Here is a 19,952-nt window from a genome sequence, read left to right as displayed (position 1 = left end):
GAGGAAGAGGAGTTCCTGCCATGGTGCAGCAGGTTAAGCATCTGACCTCAGTGGCTTGGCTGGCTGCAGAGGTGCTGGTTCAATCCCCAGCCCGGTGCAGTGGGTTAGAGAATTTAGCGCTACTGCAGGTATGGCTCAGATTCAGTCCCTGGCCAGGAACTTCAATATGCCTCAGGTGCGGCCATAAAAATTAAAAAAAAAAAAAAGAGGATGAGACCAGAGCTCTGTCTCTCTTTACTACAGAAGGATAAAGCAGAGAGGCAGCCAGCTGTTTGCAAACCAGAAGGAGGATCTTTATCAGAACATCAGCATATGATCGCACTCTGATCTCAACCTCACAGATTCCGGAACCATGAGAAATAGGCTGACCCTCGAACAACACAGGAGTTAAAGGCGCCAACCACCAGCACAGTCAAAAATTCATCTACAACTTTTGACACCCCTCAAACTTATCTACTAATAGCCTACTGTTGACCTTACAGATAACATGCACATTTTTTTGTATGTTACATGTATAGCTACATATGCATTCATGACCTAGTTAAGTGGGGTTTTTTGATATTCCTTGGGGACATGGTTTGCCTACATGGTTTTGCAAATTTTTTCAAGGTGTCACAAATCTCTAGAAAATTTTCTAAGATACTTGTTGAAAAAAAATCCACGTATAAATGGCCCCATGCACTGTAAACCCAAGTTGTTCAAGGGAGGGTCAACGTAAAAGTTGGTTATTTAAGCTACCCAATCTATGGGATATTGTTCCATCAGCTCGAATGAAGATAATATTTGATAAAGAAACCAGAGAAGGCACAACAGTCTGGCGTTAATTTATTAGAAGAATTAAAGGCACTGGTTTTCCGCCTGTCCTGGGATGCTCGTGGTCTAATCCTGGCTCTGACTCTTTCCAGCTGGGTGATTTTGAAGAAGGCACTAATTCTGAGTCTCTCAAGATTCTTTCTAAGGGTTCTGTGAATTTACAAATAAACTTAACTCCACTGCTTCATATTTTCTAGGTCTCAAAAAGCATACATGTATGTGTGCATTTATTTTAAAGAATGTTATCTTTTAAGTTGCAAAAGCAATATATGCACACCACATAAAGTTCAAAAACTACAAAAGCATAGAAAATAAGAAAATGAAATTCTTTCTCCATTGTTCTAAATCTAATAGCTTAGTGTATTTCCCAGGTACCATTATGCTTATACAAGTCTCTGTGGTTGTATGTAATTTTTACTCCTGGAATCAGATGAATACTTGTTTGCCTGTTACAACTTCCTTTTAAAAAATTTAATGGCATTCCAAAGTTACCTTTTTATATCACTGTCTGTCTATCACGCTATCGTTTCCCTTTAGTATCTACATGATCCATTGCATGGCTGGAGGAGGTCACTGAGAGGATGTAACCACTTGTTAACCCGGAGCTGGAGCCAGCCAATAGGAGGCTCCGAGCCCCGCCCCTGTCTTTGAAATGCAAGCTCCACTCACCATGCCTACAGCAAGGACGCAGGTTTGAGAGACGGTGTGTTAAGATTGTCTGAACTAAGTTTGTGACTGATACCCCATTAAAGCCTCTATAAATTTAAGATTCTGGCAGGAGGGTGTGAAGATGTGCTCACCTTACGGCCACCTAAAACAAGCCTTGTAAGTACATTCCCTTGGTTATCAAATCTGCCTCCTCCCAATTTCCCCACCAATCTGGGGTGATCCGTCTCCTTCTTTGGTCTCTTCCTAACCTCGGGCCGGTTTCACATTTCACCCAGGAAGCTCATGTGGTTGCAAACCAACATGCATACATATTCTTAATTCATTTATTTTAATCCCTTATGAATGAGGATGTTATTTACCCCTTATATATTTTTTCTTACAAGTATAGAGGCAACATGTGCATGTAATAAAAACCATGAGTGGCACAGAAAGGTATGAGATATAAAGCAAAACCTTTCTCCTGACCCATTCCCGTTTTCTCTTCCTCAAATCAAATTCCTTAGAAGTGACCACTTTTAATAGATTGTAATTTTGTTCTTCTGCTGGTTATTATGGTAACTATTTTATTTTTTATTTCATTTTTTTGCTTTTTAGGGCTGCACCCTCGGCATATGGAGGTTCCCAGGCTAGGGGTTGAATTGGAGTTGTAACTGCTGGCCTGCACCAGCACCAACCTCATGGTTCCTGGTTGGCTTCGTTAACCACTGAGCCAGGACGGGAACTCTGTAACTCTAAATTGTGTACTTCTGGGGAATTCCCATCTGGACGCAGCTGAAACAAATCCGACTAGGAGCCATGAAGTTGTGGGTTAGATCCCTGGCCTCGCTCAGTGGGTTAAGTATCCTGTATTGCCATGAGCTGTGGTGCAGGTCAGCAGTTACAGCATCAGTTTGACCCCTAGCCTGGGAACCTCCATATGCTGCGGATGCAGCCCTAAAAAGACAAGAAATGAAAAATAAAAAAAGTATATTTCTGTAACTATTTATTGTCAACTTTAGACAGTATCTGTTGACTGGCTACTATAAAAAAATCAGAGATCTAAAATTCAGTAGCATGGTGATAATGACAATTTCTTAGAATATGTGTGTGTATATCCTGATATAATATTTGGTTGTATTATAACAGTTATTGATAGGATCCTTAGAAATGATAATTTCCCTTTATTTCAAAGACTTCTAATGCTGATGGAGTTGGAGGGTGGGGATTAGTTCAGTCTGCTATTATTTTAGGAAACTTGTTACGTGAGGGAATTTGTGTAGCATCAGTTTTGTATATATTTTTATAGGGACCCAGCTTTGTCTTGGAGTTATTGGAGGGCATTTTGAAGACAGGGGGTCCATGTTTCAATCAGTGTGCTGCTGGGAGAACTGACAAGAGTGTTGGCATACACACTAGACCTAGAATCCATTGGTGGGTAGCTAATTCAAGACAAATTTAGACAGACTTCTCTATCAAACTTCTAAAGGTTCAGTCGTCTGAACAAAGGATGCAGGTTGTAGGCTCAGGTGTACTGGGGTCAGTGTGAGATGGTTAATGGAGTAGTCCTGGGTCAGAGACCAGAGAGACAGCTGAAGCCAATTTGGTTTTAGGTTAGGAGTGTCCTCTGATATTGGTGGTGGCAAGGGCTTATAATACGCGCATTGATGGACTTAGAGTTTCCAATAGGATTTTCTACAGAAAAACTCTTAAAATGTTTTCTGTATTAAAAACAAAAACAAAAAACAAACACCTTAAATTACTGTGCTCATGATAAGGTTGGAATTGACAAAGATTAAAGTCAGCTGCTACTTTGATCTTACTACTATTAAGGACTATATTTGAAGACAAGTCAAAGTAGAAAAGCGGAGATAGATGGAAGAGTACTCAGATGGATGTTCTATCAGATTATGAGGAGGGATGGTGCACTTATTAGGCAGGTGTAATGAATTAACACTGCCCTTAGGGCCATTCCTTCAACCACGCAGCACTTATCAGCATTATAGATTTCATCAGTGTGCGCGTGCGAACTATGCCATTGTGACCTAAATGAAAACACCTGGGAGCAGCTTAGTAAGAAGCTAGAAAGTTGGGTCTTGTTAATCTGCTGGATTACCCAGTTCGGGTCCCCAGATGGTGCAGACCCTGGAGGTGGAATAAGGTACTGGAGACCTGGGTGGAAGGAAGTTATGAAAGGGCTCTGCCCCCTTGCTTCCCAGGCATGTGAGGCTCTCTACAGCCCTAAGGGAAGCTTGGATAGGATTTAGTGGGACCATTCCTAATAGCCCATGGGGTCTGGCTCCCCTGGGCCCAGGACCCCCATATGGTGAGGTCTTGAAAGTGGCGTACCTTTTTTGGGTAGTTGTATTTGGATGACATATCAGCCATCGGAATAGAGTGACAGCCTGTCTTCAGAATGAGGCACCAAGGTTAGTCCTTGAGGTCACGAGGAGTAAAGCTCTGAAAATAGAGGTGGTGGTAGTTGTGGGGGTAGGAGAGTGTAGACAAGGGATTCTCCAAATGTGCTTCGCAGACCAGCAGCATGAGGATCACCTGGAAACTTGTTAGAAATTGCACATCTGAAGTTCCTGTTGTGGCTCAGTGGTAAGGAACCCGACTAGTATCCATGAGGACGCTAGTTCAATCCCTGGCCTCGCTCAGCCCTTTAAGGATCTGATGTTGCTGTGAACTGTGGTATAGATTTGCAGATATGGCTTGGATCTGGTGTGTTTGTGGCTGTGGCTTAGGCTGGTAGCTGTAGCTCTTTTTTGACCCCTAGCCTGGGAACTTCCATATGTTGTGGGGGTGGCCCTAAAAAGCTCCCCCCACAAAGCAAACCTTCAGGTATCCTCCAGACCTACTAAATCAGAAACTCTGAGAGGGGGCCCAGCAACCTGTGTTTTAACACACTATCCAGGTAATTGTGATGGCCAAGTTTTTAAACTATTGCTGTAGATAAACTAGCTGCCTGTTGATTAATTTGCTATTACCCCTGGCATTGATGCAAGACCAAATTTGGGTCAAAAATCCTAGATAAATGAGTCCTAAATTTCTTGCAAACCTTTTTCTTTTGAAGAAAACTTGCTATTTTCTCTACTACATAAAAGTATTAATTGAGACGTTTCAATATGCTTGGCAGTGTGCTTAGTATTTTAGCTACCTTATTTCCTTTCATTTTCCCATCCTCTCTATTAATTAAGTGCCATTTTTATTTCCATTTTACAGATGAAGAGGCAGAGGATTTAGAATCTCATTAAGGGTATTGGAGCTAATAAGTGGCAGAGCTTAAATTGGAATCCAGGGAATTTCACAAAATGAGCTTGGCTTTCTTAACTGCTAAGTTGTATTCTATGGATTCTTAATTTCCCATTGCACCATCCTGTGTGAAGAACATCGGACCATGCCTGGTTTGGTAATGTATATTGATTATGGTTTTCTTGCTATGGGTATAATGCAAAACTGGTATTTTGCGGGTCATTCCTATCTCACTGAATCTCTTTAGAGTCAACAATTTCTACATACTTGTATGCAGTTGAGCTCAGAGTTTAATGCTAAGTGGACTTCATACAGACAATGTTTTAATCTTGCACTTGCTAAATTTCTGCTTTTGTATTACACCTGTAAATCTTTCCTTGTCACGATGTGAATAATTTACCATTTTCCTCTCAAGGATTTCCTTGTGTTGGTATCTCCTATTACATTTTAGGACAATGGTAAACATAATGAGACTAGGTGATTTTAAATCAACTCCAATGTTGTTGCAAGATAAACATCTGATTATTCTTTTTTTTTCCTCATGGTGAGTTTTCTGTAATTGGAAATGGTGCGGTAATGTTATTTTAAATTCCAAGTGGGAAAATGTTTCTATAGTGTAAAAGTCCCCTCTTTTGTGTGTATGAGTGATTGGGTGTGGGTCAAAGAGACTTGGAACATTAATTTTAATTCAGAAGTGGTGCCAGAGAGACAAGTTAATTTTCTAAACCAGCCTGGTGAGAGCTGGAGCTTGGAAAATGCATTCAAGGAAAAATGTCTTGTACTTTGCTAGAACAATTCTGAGGTAATAGGCTCAGGACTAACTGGCCACCAAGGTTTAGTGATGTTTCTAGAGCTGTGGCTGATTGGCCTGAAAGACCCCCAATTCCACATCTTGCTGATTCTAAAACAAGTCATTTTGTCACATTTTAAAGTTTATGAAATCAGAATGGACTTTTTAGTTGGTAAATAGATGGTAGGATGTTAATATGAAAGGTTTTAGCTGAAGCTAGAGTGGAAATTATGTTGTCAAAGAAGGTGGTAGCAGAAGGCATCGTGACTCTTTATATTTAAGTTTTTTTTAACTTTTTTTTTTTTTTTTTTTGGTCTTTTCTAGGGCCGTACCCATGGCATGGAGTTTCCCAGGCTAGGGGTCCAATCAGAGCTGTTGCTGCCGGCCAACACCAGAGCTGCAGCAATGTGATATCGGAGCCATATCTGCGACCTACACCACAGCTCACGGCAATGTCAGATCCTTAATCCACTGAGCGAGGCCAAGGATCAAACCCAAAACCTCATGGTTCCTAATTGGATACATTAACCACTGCACCACGACAGGACCTCCTTGTTATTTTATTTTTAACGGTGGCAAAACATACATGTATGAAATTTACCATCTTAATCATTTTACGTTTACAGTTGAGTGATACATTCACATGGTTGTGCTCCCATCATCATGTACCTTCAGAACTTTTTCATCTTCCCAAACTGAAGCTGTGCACCCTTTGAGCAATGACTCCTCCTTCTTCCCTCTCTTCCCTCCCTCAAGCCCCAGGAACTACCATTCTGGCTGTATGAATTTGTCTCTTTTAGGTAACTTCTAAGGAATCATACAGAATTTGTCTTGGTGTTACTGGCTTGTTTTATTTTGTATAATGCCCTTAAGATTTGCCTATGTTGTAGCATATATTAGAATTTCCTTCCTTCTCCAGGCTAAATAATATTTTGGGGGTGTATATACCCCATTGTAAAAATCCATTCATCTGTTGATGGACACTTGGGTTGCTTCTACCTTTTGGCTATTGTAAATAATGCTGCTCTGAACATGGGTGTGTAAATATGTGTTTGAAAACTTGCTTTTGATTCTTTTGGGTATAGTGGAAGTGGAATTATTGGATCACATGGTCATTGTATTTTTAATTATTTGAGAAAGCATCATACAGTTTTCCATGATGACTTCACCATCTTGCTAACAGTGCACAGATGTTCCAATTTCTCCTCATCTTCACCAACACTTGTTATTTTCTGTGGTGTGTTTTTTTTGTTGTTTGTTTTTTTAGTAAACATCCTGAGGGGAGTGAGGTGGAGGAATTAGGACTCTAAATGACTTTACTCACAGAGAGGGTGTAATAAAAGTGTAGGGGTTGACTATTGGGGATGGCTTAAGGAGAGAATGTCAGTGGAGAGAGCTTCTGATTTGATCCAGTGAGGAGGACAAGTCAATGTAAAACCCATGGAGAGGTGTAAGTTGTGCTTTCTCTGTTTTCCAAAGTCTAAGGGAACCCCTTGGAGATGTAACACATAAATCTGCCAGCTGGCCTTGGATAGTTGATACCTGTTATAATGGTATTTCATGCTGGAATTTTCCTGGTCCTTTCTTCCCTTTCCTCTTCTCACTTAAACGCTGGAAGAGTTGAAAACTGCCATTAGCAAATTGTAGGGGGGAGTAGAAGGTTAGGCTGGAAAAGAAAGACAAAGCAGCTGATGACACTCCATTGCCTCCTTGCTTCCCATCAGCGATGGGCATAGAGAAAGAAGGTAAGATGTTTTGGCTTTGTATCAAGACCAAGTTTTGATGATGATGTGGGACTGAATATTTTAATTGCCAAGTTGAAATTGTCTCCCCCCTACCTAAAGTGTTCGGTGGACTTTTTAAATGACCCCTAAAGGAACCAGAGAATTCATAGAGCCAACTTACTTTGAACCAGGGCAGTAAGTAGTCCCATGGAGCACATTTTATGGGACAGAGAAAGATTAAATGGCTTTTATGATGCTATATGGTGGCTTGGGTTTATTCAGTGAAAGGGTTAAATGCACATGTAGTATGGTTGTGTCTTTGCCAACCAAACCTCTGCCCAATGGTAACTGAAATGATAGTGAATTTTCCTTGGAAAATTGAGAGGTAGAGGGACACTTTGAGGCTTGTTAGGACATTTCAAAAGAGAGAAGGCTCCAGAGTTACAATGTTCGCTGTGGTCTGTTTAGCCTTGGGAAGACGTGAGCTCCTTTAACGGGAAGCATCTGAGTAGAAGGAATGGGACAATCTGTTAGAGCTGAAGGAGAGATTGGATGGGGTCCTTCTCACGAGTCCCTCCAAGACAGCAGGATTGTGTGGTTTCAAGTTGTTTGGTTTTGAGTTTGACTGACGTCCTGGACACCATTTTTTCTTAACCACATGCTGATAAGTTCTCTCTCTTTTTTTCCCTGAGAGTCTTAAATATACTACTCAATTGGGGTTTCTTTAGTAATGAACACCTAAGTGTAAGAAGATAAAAGCTTTGCCATTTATTCAAGACTCAGTGAACATCGCATTGATAGATGATGGCCATGTTAAAATAGCTACTGACAAAAAAGTGATTATAGTTTGAAAATATTTTTGTTTCTGTTATACTCCAGGAAGGCTCCCAAATTGTTTTGGAATGCAGTGTTCAAGTTGGTTATTCAGCATCCACTAGGTAGCAGTCATTGTGTAGCCCTGGCAGAGACATTTATTTTAGGAAAGCAGTGCTTTGCTATTTAGTTATTACTTTTGTCACTGATTTTTCCAGCATTCTAGTTATCCTTGACCCTACTAAAGCTGCATTCATCTCAGCTCCATATTCCACCCGTTTTAACTGGATTTTATCAGTAGTTAATGGGAATATATCAAACTGGCTTAAATAGTAAGAAAGATTATTTTCTTTTAAAAACAAAATAATATCCAGAGGTAGGGTGGCTTCAGTCGTTGCACTGCAGAGCAAGTTGTGTTTCTCGGTGCTTTGCCTGGGTTGGCCAGTGACAAGATGGCAGCCAAAGTTGCAGCAGTACGTTCCTTAATGGCCATTGCTAGGAAAGGAAGGGAGATACTTGTCTCTTCCTTAAAATTAGGAACAATTCTTAGTGAAGTGCCTCCTCCTTTACACCACCTGAGCTGACTTCCTCATCCATCTCATTGGCTGGAATTAGTGATAGATTCAGAACTGAAAGCTGGCAAGGGGCAGGATACTACTATGACGACTTAGTCAGGGTCCATTCAGTGTCACTTTCTCCTGAGCCTCTGGGCCGATGGAAGGAAGGACCTATGCCAGCCAGGACTCTGTTAGAAAGGAGGATTAGTGGAATGGATACTGTGTAAGCAGCCAGTCATGTGTATTCTAAAAAAGTGGACTTTCAGAGAAATGCCTATGACCATCATTGGTTAAAATACATTTTTTTTTCAAATGAAAAAAATCTTTGTTGTATCCTAAATCATATGAAAGCTAGAAGGAACTTGAAATATTGTCTAGCCCAAACTCTTTTATTTTGTGACTGAAGCTCAGAGAATAATTTCCAAAATCCTGCTTAGTAGAAACTACAATAGAAAGTTCCGGTATAATTATAAAGTTATTAGAATAACTGTTTTTGTTACTCTACAAGGAGGTTTCTTTTGATCGCGGCAGAGGGTTAGACACTGAATTGAAGCTGAAGGATAGAAGAAGAGCATTTTAGAAGGAAAGATGTCACCATGGTGTAGACTGTGGAAGGATTTGAACCTGGGCTTCTGTGTGTGTAGCCAACTTTATCAGTGAAGGATCAGATGGGAAATATTTCAGGCTTCACCAGCCAGATAGTTTTCGTTACAACTGTTAAACTCTGTCATTGCAGTATGAAATCAGCTGTAAACAATATACAAATGGGTGTGATTGTGTTCCAGCAAAAAGTTATTTACAAAAGTAGGAAATAGGCAGAGTTGAACTGGTGGTCTGTATATGCTTCCAAAGGATTGATGTTCTGGTTGTAGTTCTAGAACAAGAGGTGTTTTGAGAAGAGCCCCTTCAGATGAGTTTCAGATGAGGCTCAAGTATTCGTATTTTTCCTAAACTCAAAGTCACAGGTGCAGCCTTCCACTTTGTTTACATGATGTGGAAACGACTTTTTACCCAATTTATCATGACGACTGGTACAGTCACTATCTTAAGCAGATTCTCAGTTTATTTCACTGAACTGATGGGTCAAGCAGTCAAAATAGTGTGCTTTGGCCAAGGTATAACCTTGGTATAATTTAATAGAAAATCCTCCGGGAACAAATCTACCTGAAAGTTAGTTTACTTGCAATATACATTGCTCACTGAGCCTTCTATGAGAGAACATCTAATTAAATCACACTCCAAATGAGGGCACAGCTTGGCTTGGAATTAATTTAACCAAATAATTAGGAAGCTTGTAAAATTGTTGCAGCAATCGGTAACAGGAAGTCATTTGCAAATTGCCTAAGCAGTCATCTTTTGGGAGATACCGGTCAACTATTTTTGGCTGAGAAGTCGCATGATGGGTACATGACCTGAAGTCTCAAGAAGGGGACAGTGATTTGTATTCAGGAAAACTGCTTTTTAGACCTCTCAGTCTGTGAGTCTGTTAAAGACAGCTACTGCTTGTTTTCACTTATAGGTGGAATGTGAAAAAGAAAACAAAACAGAAACAGACTCAAAGAGAGAGAGAGATAGATACAGGTTGTGAGAGGGGAGGGGCCAGGGAATGGGCAAAATAGGTGGAAGGGATTAAGATATACAACCTTCTAGTCAAAAGATAAAAAAGGCATGGGATGTAATATATAGCACAGGGAAAATAATAATACTGTAGTATCTTTGTATGGTTCATAGTGTATAAAGATATTGAATCATTATCTTGTATACCTGAAACTAATATCATAAGAAAACTATACTTAAAAAAGAAATCTGGAGTTCCCGTCGTGGCGCAGTGGTTAACGAATCTGACTAGGAACCATGAGGTTGTGGGTTCGGTCCCTGCCCTTGCTCAGTGGGTTATTGATCCGGCATTGCCGTGAGCTGTGGTGTAGGTTGCAGACGCGGCTCGGATCCCGCGTTGCTGTGGCTCTGGCGTAGGCCGGTGGCTACAGCTCCGATTCCACCCCTAGCCTGGGAACCTCCATATGCCGCAGGAGCGGCCCAAGAAATAGCAACAACAACAACAACAACAACAACAAACAAAAAAAGACAAAAAAAAAAAAAAGAAATCTTTCAGAAATAAGCACAAAATCTCTGTTCCATTTCTGGGAGCAATCAGTGAGATTGTGCATAACTGTTTTGATTGAACTGTTTCGACTTGTTGGATAGAAACACCTAATGACTTTACCTTTGCAATTTCAAATTGTGTCAGTCAGGCTTCTCTTTCCTGTTAGGAAAGCGTTAATAACAATTTGGGCTAATTCCCTACTTTTCAGTTACTTCTGGAAATTAAAATAGTCTCATTCCTGTTCTTAAGATTTTTTCTGTTCTTTCTAAAACCTCCATTGCACATTGATTTCAGGGCTTCCTCACTTTCATTTGCCTCCAAACCCAGCAAAGACTGGAAACTAGGGGTGTAGTTTGCTCTTGTACCAACCCTTTAGTCTGTGCTTTCCCTCTGGTGCCTGGGTGTTGAGGTGCTAGAAGGAAGAGCCATCTTCTCCTATAACTGCTGGTGGAGAAGTTACTCTTAAATGTGGTATTGGAAATTGCTGTTTCATTGTGTGAATAGGGTCATAACGGAGGTGACCAGGTAACTTCCTCCAACTAGTCTGTGGCTTCATCTCTGCTATCTGCCTGGCTATGAAATCTCTCTGCAATCACAGGCTTGTTCTCTCAGGGGGCATCCTTTGGTTCTTCAAAGTCTTCAAGGTAACCTCCTCTTGTAAAGCCCCCCAGTGTGAGAGATCTGACTGAAGCTTAACCTTTTTCTTGCTGACTTCCAGCCCCCACTGTGGGCATCCACCTTGTGGCCTGTTGCTGCTGTCTTCCTTCTGCCTAGGAGGAAGTGCCTACTTCAGGGACATGTGACCAGTGAAGCTGTACTGTGCCTGTGCTCAGAAGGGCCCCACCCTTGGAATGTAATGCCCTGGGATGCCGTCTTGACATTCTTAATTATTTTATCTTTGAATTTGTGTTTTGGAAGTGAAGTTAGATGTTTTCGGGACTTAGAGCCTTGGCCCCTGCACAGACATATATCTTGCTGCCTCCTCGCCTCTCTCAGAGGCCCTTTGCCTGCTTCTTCATGCACTGGGCCCTGCCTGGCTTCCTCATCCTTGTCTTGAAACTCTTTTGCCCTTGGCAAAATGCCCTGTGTGTGTGGCCTGTGTAGGGACTTGGGCATGGGAGGCTTGTATTGGTACATGCCCTGCTGTGTCTTGGGGCAAAACAAGGAGGCATCTGTTCCAGTATATTCTGTAGGCAACTCAGCGAGCCTCTTGCCTACCCCTAATCCAAATACCAGTGTCATCCTGGCAGGAAGGTTGCAATGCCTGGGGACTTTCTTCTACCATGAGTTGGGGTGGTGGGCCTGTGGAGAGGGGAGCCTGATTTTTCTGCTCCTGGCTAGGATCCCACATTTTCATTTTGCACTGGGCCTCCCAAATTGCTTATCTAGAGCTGCTAAGGTGTTCCTCTGGGGAGTGTAGACCAAATAGCTTAAGGCACTTGACCACTTTACCTACAGCCAGGTGCTCTCCTTGTTCATAAAGATGGTGGGATGAAGGCATACCCCTGGCACTCCCTCCCCTTGCCCTCTTTCTGATGATTGATTAGCCATCCTGCTGAGTGACTCACCAGCTTTCAGATAACCACCAGCCCTAACCTGATGGTGAGGTGTTTAGAAGTCTCCTCCCCCTGTCCATAATCTCATAAGGGGGGTTGAGAGGGTTCAAAAATCCCACTCACCTTCCTAGGTGGGAGTCAGTTGCCCTTCACAATGTTGAAGCGACTCCCCAACCCCAGATGTCCTTTCTCCAAGTCCTCTTTGGTTTTTCAGTGGCAAAGGCTGAGGAGCCTTGCTAGCCTTTTGGATCCTGAGGGAACCCGGGACTCATTTCAGTCTGGGTCCTTCTTTGACCTCCACCCTGGAGAATTTTCGAGATTTTGTTCTTAGCTGTGTACTGACTCTGCTTTAATCTCCATTCTTTTCATTTTCTGTGGTAAAAAAACCTGTCCTTGAGGACCTCCCCCTTCTCTGTTAACAAGTGTTCACATGGACCCTCAGCTATAAATGAACTTGGGAAGTGCTGCATATGTTCTTTTTTTTTTTTTTTCTCCAACTAGCAGTCATAGCCTGCTAATTATTATTTTTTTGCCACGCCTGCAGCACGTGGAAGTTCCTGGGCCAAGAATCAAACCCTTCCTATAACAGTGATCTCAGCACAGCAGTGACAGTGCCAAGTCCTTTATGGCTATGCCACCGGGGAGCTCCTGCATGCCTCCTTATATTCCATTTCACCCTTCTTGAACAGCTGCCAAACTGCCTCTTCCTCTTTAGTATGTGGCTTAAAATTTCTATCCTTTTTCTCTTAACATTGTGTGTGTGTGTGTGTGTGTGTGTGGCGGGGGGGAACTCCTGTCATCCTTTTTCTAAGGGTTTCTAACACTTTGACTAACACTGAAAACTCAGCTTTAGTTTTCTGATGGGCAAGGTAGGAAAAGTAAAAATCAATCCCATTCATTTTACATGGCATTGGTGAGAAACCAATAGGATGATAATTGTAAAACCTTTAAAATTCGAAGAGCTCTACAAGTTTGAGATAGCCATATTCTGAATCTAAGTAAAGACAAACCCTACACACCAATGGCTTTCCTGGGGCAACAAATTTGATGATGGGGGTCAAGCCCAACCCAAGCCACAAAAGCCATTCAGGCTCTGGATTTACAAAGTGAAGTTTAATTAAAGTAAGCATTTCTTGGTGACATGGTGGCAATCTGGATGGGAGGCTTTGTGGCTCTGCAGATGGAAGGGCTGGCACCGTGAGGAAAGGGGGCTGGTTTGTAAAACTGAGGTAAAGGCATTTGAAGCAACAGAACTAGGTGCTTTTATGTTCTGAGAACCTTGGTGTGATTTAAATTGGGTACCTTTGAAGCCTGCCTGCTTTTTCTGTTGGCAGCTATACTGTTGCTTTGGTCCTTTCTAGAGTTGCTTCTCCAAGGAGTTCATTTGTACTCCACTTTTCTCTCATTATTCTTCTGTTCTCTTTTCCTTAAAAAAAAAAAAAAAAAGAAAAAAACCTCTCAACTCCTGATAAGTGCTTCTTTCCTCGCTGTTGAGGTGTGCTGTGGGCTGGACACCTGCCCAGCCTCCAGCTGTTCAGAGTCTGGACAGCAGATGATGCCAGCATCAGGATGACTTCTCAGGGCTCTGCTCCTCTGCTCTTGTTTACCAGCTTCACATCCCATCTGGTTTTGCTGATGGGAACCTTGACACCACCTAAAACTGGAAATGAAGCAATTTTGGTCTGAAGAAAAGGAAGATAGCAGGCAGAAGCCTGTTGGGGAAATGTCATATTGGCTGCTTCAAAAGGAAAAATGGGGAGCTCCCGCTGTGGCACAACAGAATGGGCAGAGTCTTCAGAGCACTGAGATGTGGGTTCGATCTCTGGCCTGGCATAGTGGGTTAAAGATCTGGCATTGCCACAACTGTGGCTTGGTTCGAGGCTGGGGCTCGGATCTTATCCCCTGTTCTGGGAGCTCCATGTGCCTCAGGGTGGCCAAAAAAAAGGGGAGGGGCGGGGGGAGGAAAAGAAAAAATGGGCAGGAACCAGGGATGTGTTTGCCTGTCTGTTGCTACATTGGGTGGCCTTCCTGAGGGGACACATCTAGGGGTGACCTTTGACCGCAGCAACTCCTTTCTCCCCCATTGGGTAAACATAGACTGAAGGACATCCTTGAGGTGTGACTCTTCTCCAGGATGGGTTTTGAATATTAATTGACAGTAGATTGTGTTTAGACATAATAAGTCCAGCTTCACCCCAACAGGACAGTTGGGGTCAGTTTGTTCCGTTAGTATGTGGCATATAAAAATCATAACCCTGTGCTTTTCTTAGTTCCCAAAGGGTTCGTATATGTATGATGTAAACCTCCACAAATCCCCATAATCCACCCAGGACAAGGGATAACAATCATGTAATAGTAGCTAAACTTCCTTCTGGCTTTTCATTATACTTATTGTGAGTTTAAGCTTACATTTGTTAAAGTGAGTCCTCAGCAGTGCATGGCGTGTCTTCAGTACAACAGATGGATTTTGTTGTATGTATGTTCATCCAGTGCTAAGTGCCCTGCATTGCTCTGCATACCTTAGACATTAACTCATTTAATTCCCATAACAACCTCAGGGGCCAAGTATTACTATTATCCTCATTTTATACAGATGAGGAGAATGTAGCACAGAGAAGGTGAGTTACTCTATCAAGGACATGAGCTGGTAAGCGGCAGAACCAGGATTTGACAGTAGGCTGTCTTGCTTCAGGAGTAGGTTGGGACTGGCCACGGTGCTCACGGAGGTCACTATGTGCTTGACTTGGTATGTTTTAGGCATGGTCCTCACAGAGGGCTACCTGCTGCCGCTTTCCTTTTGCTGCACTAGGTCTCTACTCATCTGTTCTCTCTGGGACTGCCTTGGAGAGGCTTCCCTGTGGATTGCATCCTGGGCTTCCTTGCCTTCAATGCCCATTTGGGTTTGGCCAGTGGAAGGCACCAGAAGGAGAGAGGCTGGTGTGTATCTGACCTGGTGGCTGCATCCTTAGGGGGTGGCTCCAGTTCTCTTTGGGTCTGGTAACACCACCATCTCTATCTTTATTTAAGCAGAGGGGGATAAAAATGTCCAGTCTGGAGTTCCCATCATGGCACAGCAGAAATAAAAGTGACTAGGAATCATGAGGTTGAGGGTTCGATCCCTGGCCTAGCTCAGTGGGTTAAGGATCTGGTGTTGCTATGAGCTGTGGTATAGGTCAAAGATGTGACTCAGATCTGGCATTGCTGTGGCTCTGGCATAGGCCGGCAGCAACAGCTCTGATTAGACCCTTAGCCTGGGAACCTGGATATTCCACGGTGTGGCCCTAAAGGGACAAAAGACAAAAAGACAAAAAGACAAAAAAAAAAAAAGGTGCAGTCTGTGCAGTCCTGGGGCCTTGCCAACATAGGGAGGTTCTCTGAGCCCTGCCTGCATCTTTGTAAAAAGCCCTTCTTTCATTAACACTTGGAGTCTATTCTTTGTGCGGGAATTCTAAGACATACAGGCTTCCTCTGAGAATTTATAGTCTCCTGCTGGAGTTTCCAGGACTCAAAAACACTTGATATTTTTAGAAAAATTTTGTGAAAGATAAATGAAAAAAAGTTAAAATTCAGGGAAGAGCCGGGCAGGCCTATCTTTGTGGCTTAGGAGAGACGATAATAATAATCCAATACTTATAAGAAGGCTTCTGATTTTCCAGGTGCTTTTAGATAGATTTCTTAATAACACCCTTCACAAATGCTGGGTTCCATGTGCCCCACTGAGGACTCGATCTAAGTTATTTAATTCTCAGAACAGTCTGAGGAAGCAGGCTTCCTCCTTAACTCTGGTCATGTTGCAGATCAAGAAGCAGAAATTGAGAGAACTGAAGCGGCCTGTTCGAGGCTGTGTGCTTAATAAGTGGTATGTGTGGGTTGTACAACCAGGTGGCTGACACTGGGGTCTGGGCTCTCAAGCATTATATTTATGCCTCCTGTGTCTGCTTTTGTTCTTGGAGCAGCTTGGGAAGTAGGTCAGGCAGGTGTTCTTTTCTCACCTTTATTGCAGTTGAGGACACTGAAGCACAGTTACAGACCTAATTAGTCTCTACAAGAAATGGCAGGACTGGTGGTATTGGGAGATGTTGCTGTGGAAATCAGGTTGCCTTTGAAGCAGCTTTGCTTTGTGCAAAGAATGTTACGCTGGGACTTAAGAGATCTGGGTTGAAGTTTTGACTGTGCTGTCCTAGTTACTTGACCTTGAGCAATTCTTACTCTGAGGTCCTGTGTCTTCATTAGCGAAATGGGAGAAATAACTCCTCCTTCACAGTGTAGAGGAGGACGATATAAAGTAATGACCTAATAGTGTTTATCACAGTAATTGTTTAATATGTGCTTTAAAAAATGTCCATATGGGGAGTTGCCATCATGGGTCAGCAGGTTATGACCCAACTAGTATCCATAAGGATGGTGGGTTTGATCCCTGGCCTTGCTTGGTGGGTTAAGGATCCAGTGTTGCCATGAGCTGTGGTGTAGGTTACAGAGGTGGCTTGAATCACACATTGCTGTGGTTGTAGTGTAGGCCAGCAGATGCAGCTCTGATTCAATCCCTAGCCTGGGATCTTCCATATGCCATGGGTGTGGCCCTAAAAAGCAAAAAAAAAAAAAAAAAAAAAAAAAAAGGTGTGTGCAGGCATCATCAGAGGGTGGAGCCGTGAAGTGAGGGATGGACTGGAAGCAGAGGCTGTTGGCCTCCTGCCCCCTTGCTGGTTCTTCGGAAGTGGAGTAACTTGAGTGAAGTTGGCTGTGGGCAGGCTGGGCCCCCGTCCAGCCCAGGGCACTCACTAAACATCTGTTCTATGTTATTGAAGAATTCATATTTGATATCAATCTGAGGGCTTTCTTTTGGTGATATGCTTGAGAGTAAAAAGTAATACGATTCCAACAGTACATGGCCACGGACACCTTGAGGCAAAACTTTCTTGGGTAGAACATTTGACTTGTTCCCATGTGGACAGTGATTTAATAATCAGGATAACTGTATCTGTTACGTTGAGGCCTTTATCTGGGTGGTTTTAGTGTCTATTAAGTGCTTTGAAATGTGAGGCCTTTTTTTTTTTTTTTTTTTTTTGAGGACCACACCCATGGCATATGGAGGTTCCCAGGTTGGGGTATAGTCGGAGCTGTAGCCACCAGCCTACGCCACAGCCACAACAATGCCAGATCCGAGCCTCGTCTGCTACCTATACTACAGCTCATGGCAACGCCAGATCCTTAACCCACTGAACGAGACCAAGGATCAAAACCACAACCTCATGGTTCCTAGTCAGATTTGTTTCCACTGTGCCATGACAGGAACTCCTGTGAGCCCTTTTTTAATCATCCTGGCAGGTAGTAACTTCTCACCCCTCTGAGCTATTGCAGAACTTATCAAGTGTACCATTTCTCTGAATGTGTCATTTCTGGTTTGAAAACAGTTGTTTGCGTATTTTTTCCTCTTCATATTAAGTGCTTATAATATATGTATATATATATATATGTGTGTGTGTGTATACATATATATATATAAGTGCTTGCATGTGTATATATTTTTTAAAGCACTGTATTCTTTACACTTGTGTATGAATATGTCATGAATGAATGAATTTCTGATCCATGTTAAGCAGGGGGCGTTTGCCATTCCTTCAAAATGATGCACATACCAGTGTGTCAGGGACTTAGCTGGGCATATAGGGGTACAGAGATGTGTCTTTAGGCTCTGGTACCTGACAAAGGTTCAGGTAATCACAGCACGGTATATTAAGTCCTGTAAGAGGTTGTGTACAGGGTACAGTGAGTTCTTGGCAGCTACATTGAAAACAAGCTCACAAAACATTGTAGTAAATGACCCCCAGAGGCTAAGAGCCAGAATAAGTGAGTACAGTACAGCCTCCCATAGCCAGAATTCTTGGCATTTGGAGTGTTCTGGTTTCTGGGATTTTCCAGTCAGCTGAGAGTTAACCATGTGACACTCCCAGTTGTGAAAACGCAATGTGAACCTTGTCATTACTTGAAAGGTTCACTGGCTGGTGCTATGTCTCTAGGAAAGCAGAGCATTTATTTATTTATTTATTGTCTTTTTGGGGCTGCATCCATGGCAAATGGAGGTTCCCAGGCTAGGGGTCAAATTGGAGCTGTAGCAGCTGGCCTAGGCCACAGCCACAGCAATGCCAGATCTGAGTTGTGTCTGCAGCCTGCACCACAACTCATGGCAACTCCGGATCCTTAACTGCTGAGCAAGGCTGGCAATCGAACCTGCGTCCTCATGGATACGAGTCAGATTCATTTCCGCTGATCCATGACAGGAACTCCAGAAAGCAGAGCTTTTAAAATCAATAAATTAGAATTCACCACATTCTTGCAATCATGACTTTTCCCATACTTTTTAGGGAAGTTGAATGTTGAATGAAAAATATAAGTTTTTAAGGGTTCACTTGAGAATGAGAGAGCACTGGAAGTTCACTCAGAACACATGAACTAAAATTCCCAAGGGCGGTTTTAACACATTTTTACAACGTTTAATTTTCAGAAAAATTGGAAATAACAAAAAATAACAGGAAAGTCAGTAACTAAGCAGGTAGTTTTGTCAAATGGATTTGCAAACATCAGAGGAGCGTGTGTCTTGTAAAGGCTTTTGCTTGATTTTACTTGATTAAATTTCTCTAAATTAAAAGTAATAGAAGCTTATTGAAAAATATATATTTTTATGTATATTATATATAATGCATTGCCTATATCATTAAAATATATGAATATAAATAATAAAGGTGAGTCCCCTTTCCCCTCCTGCCTCCATGTATAGCCCACCCATTTCTTTTTCTATGTCTTTACAAGCGTATTTCTCTTTATAGTGAGAAAACGAATATACCCATGGACGGTGGCCAGACCATATCTAAAAAAATGGAATTTCGACCTATGATCTGCACTAACCAGCCAGGAAGCCAGCCTGCTATGCATAAGTCATACTTGTAGGGAGTCAGACCATAATCTCTAGCAACTGGTCCAGAAAGTGAAACAACTTCTATACAGTCAGCCCCAAACAGCCGGGACTTGATTAATTACTGACAGAGCCCTTAATTTCTGCCCCAGATTAGAATTTACGACTAAAAGGAGAAAGCCAAATAATCACATAGGATTCCTTCTTTCTCAGTTGGCCTGCCCACTGCTTCCCCGTGCTAACAGGCTGCAGTCTGGGCACACCTGAGGCGTTCCCCTGTTTTCTCCCATAAAGCTTTCCATCCCATACATCTGCTGACCTCCAAGTCTCTGCCAAACCCCTGGGGTGGTGCCTGCCTCTGGCAGTGGCCTGCTCAGAGAAAAATAAAAAGGCTTTTTCTTGTTCTCATTTCATAAGTCTTCATTTATTTTCACAACAGATACAGATGCATTCACTTAACATCATGTATTTGAGGGCCTGCTATTTGAGAGGTGGGGAAAGCAGACACTGTTTCTGTCCACATGATGCTACATCCCAGTGGAGGAGAAAATAAATATATTTATAAAGTACTGTTAGGAGTTCTGCTTGTGGCTCAGTGGGTTAAGGACCAGACAGTGTCTCTGTGAGGATGCCAGGTCCATCTGTGGCCTCACCCAATGGGTTAAGGATATGGCCTTGCCACAAGCTGTGGCATAGGCTGCAGATGCAGTTCAGATCTGGTGTTGCCATGGCTGTGGTGTAGGCCTCAGCTGCAGTTCCAATTTGACTCCTAGCCCGGGAACTTC

General features: G+C 42.5%; 1 long non-coding RNA gene across 1 annotated transcript; it reads left to right on the top strand.

The window, feature by feature from the left end:
• LOC106508959 lies at positions 1,412-19,578 on the top strand. The gene is made up of 3 exons (XR_001306125.2): positions 1,412-1,638; positions 4,684-4,870; positions 19,082-19,578. It is a non-coding gene; the product is annotated as an uncharacterized LOC106508959 (long non-coding RNA).

The sequence above is a fragment of the Sus scrofa genome, chromosome 1 (genome assembly GCF_000003025.6).
Source record: "Sus scrofa isolate TJ Tabasco breed Duroc chromosome 1, Sscrofa11.1, whole genome shotgun sequence".
NCBI classification, from domain to species: Eukaryota; Metazoa; Chordata; class Mammalia; order Artiodactyla; family Suidae; genus Sus; species Sus scrofa.
This window is presented reverse-complemented; position numbering and strand designations above follow the sequence as displayed.